Source organism: Nannobrachium achirus (assembly GCF_963921795.1).
Source record: "Nannobrachium achirus genome assembly, chromosome: 6".
Lineage (NCBI taxonomy): Eukaryota > Metazoa > Chordata > Actinopteri > Myctophiformes > Myctophidae > Nannobrachium > Nannobrachium achirus.
Window position 1 is genome coordinate 25,082,050 of NC_137815.1, and position 2,313 is coordinate 25,084,362.

General features: G+C 41.8%; 1 protein-coding gene across 1 annotated transcript in view; it reads left to right on the forward strand.

Annotated features, from left to right (window-relative positions):
• The first annotated feature begins 1,451 nt into the window (after positions 1-1,451).
• The window catches only part of LOC308286572 (fidgetin-like protein 2), a 31,654-nt gene continuing 30,792 nt past the window's right edge, over positions 1,452-2,313 (forward strand). Inside the window, exon 1 of the mRNA XM_080727647.1 lies at positions 1,452-1,574. The gene's annotated coding sequence lies outside the window, so the exon portion shown is untranslated. The remainder of the gene's footprint in view (positions 1,575-2,313) is intronic.

The following is a 2,313-nucleotide window of genomic DNA, read 5'->3' on the forward strand; positions in this document are numbered from 1 at the left end:
AAAGTCTTCAATCAATCAATCAATCAATCAATCAATCAATCAATCAATCAATTAATCAATCAATCAATGTTTACATTGCCAAAGCAAGTGTTGAACCTGGAACCATGGGATTCACAAAGCGGTCGCTCGTTTCCTATAATGTTGTTTATTACTGGTTCTCCAAAATTTTCATATATGATTTAATGTATTTTGTGCCACTTCCAAAGGACCCCCATAGGCTACAACATGCATGATCTTAAAATGTTTAAAAAATAGCCTACCCCACATGTTCCTCCTCATTCTTAAATAGCAGATGTACAAGCTCACAACGTGAGCTATATAGGCCTATAGCTCCTTTCTGAACCTCTCCCTCCTCTATACAAATTCGAGATGAGGTTCCTGGAAGTTACATGCCCAGATGAGATTTTGAGAGTGATGAGAGTTCGCCACGCTTTCAAGATTCTTGATTTTGAGAGTGATGAGAGTTCGCCACGCTTTCAAGATTCTTACCTTTACCAAACATCGTAACCAAAAAGTCAAGGTTGCATACCCGTCTCTCAGATGTATAGTTTTTAAGCGATAATAACTCAAAATCAAAACATTTTTTTTTTTTTTTTTACAGAAGCAGTAATGCACATGCGTGACTGGCCATGGGACGATACGCGACATTATCTTTTATCGAGATAAAAAACACTCACGATAATCGTATCGTGGAGATTAAATTTATCGTGATATCGTCCTCCGTCATGCACTGGGATCAATTCACCTTTTATTTGCCGAGCTGCATATCCGGTATCACTCCATAATTGGTAAAAGGTACTTATAATATACGTACTTGATAGGCCCCTACAGTCTTTTTTTCACTCTCTATCAAATGTCTTTGCCAAAAAATAGCCGGTTTGCGTGCGTTGTGAGCTTGTAGATCGACTATTTTTTGGCAAATGTTTCGCCCCAGAATAGTGGATTTTGATATCGCTATAATCTCGTAAATCGCGACTTCTTTTGTCACAATAATCGTGATATGAAATCTTCATATCGTCCCATCTCTAATCTGTGTGGCAGAAAACCAAGCGGTTGGGGGTGACTAAAACAGCGATTTCAATCTATCGCTTTGATCTTCTCCACCGCTTAAAAACTATAAGCGGCAGGCCTATCTGAAAGACGTGTATATACAACCTTTACTTTTTGGATACAATGTTTGGTAAAGGTAAGAATCTTGTAAGCGTGGCGAACCATCTTTCTGCTTTTTTTTTTTTTTTTTGTAGACCGGGTTACTTATTTCGCTCTCGCACTATCTGGCAACACCGGTGAGAGAGCGTAGCAGTGTGAAGGATAGAGTTCCATCCACACAGTGGGAGAGAGAGAGAGAGAGAGCGAGAGAGAGCGAGAGAGAGAGAGAGAGAGAGCGAGAGAGAGAGAGAGAGAGAGAGAGAGAGAGAGAGAGAGAGAGAGAGAGAGAGAGCTTTGCTCCACGCAGTCAGTCAGTTCTGCAGCAGATATAGGGCTACTTTGTGGACATAAATAAATAACACGGGATTATTTACATAATAATTACACAGAAGGAGCTCTTTTACCAGAGATACAGGCATGAACAGGTGAGGCTTATGAGTTACAGGCATGACTATACTAGTCTGTTTACCATGCAATATGCCTTTAAATGCATCTAGAATAAATAGTAACAGGAGCTTTACCCTTAGCCTACCTACATCTGCTCTGCTGTGTAGCCTAGGTCTCTCTCTCTCTCTCTCTCTCTCTCTCTCTCTCTCTCTCTCTCTCTCTCTCTCTCTCTCTCTCTCTCTGAACAATTGTGTATTCCCTTGTGTATTCGGCCAAATACATACTAGCTGTATATCTTTTGTTAACATACTGCATTAAGGTAGAGAGGGAGAGAGAGAGAGAGAGAGAGAGAGAGAGAGAGAGAGAGAGAGAGAGAGAGAGAGAGAGAGAGAGAGAGAGAGAGAGAGAGAGGCACACACAGAGAGGTACAAAGTTCTATGATTTGTGGGTGTGTTTTTGTTAAAGCAGCAGTATAGGCTATAACTTGTATCTTCTTTTCTCACAACCAACCATCTTGTTGTGGTTGTGGGGGAAAAATCACACACGCACGCACGCACGCATGCACGCGCGCGCACACACACACACACACACACACACACACACACACACACACACCAATTAACTCCAATGCATGCAGAAATAGCATTCGTGCATCATGATTCACATGCATGCATGCATGCACACTCACACACGCACGCACGCACGCACGCACGCACAGCCATGATAAAGCTGTAAACCCCCCATGGTCTCTTTAGTTAGTAGAACCTGCGATTAAAA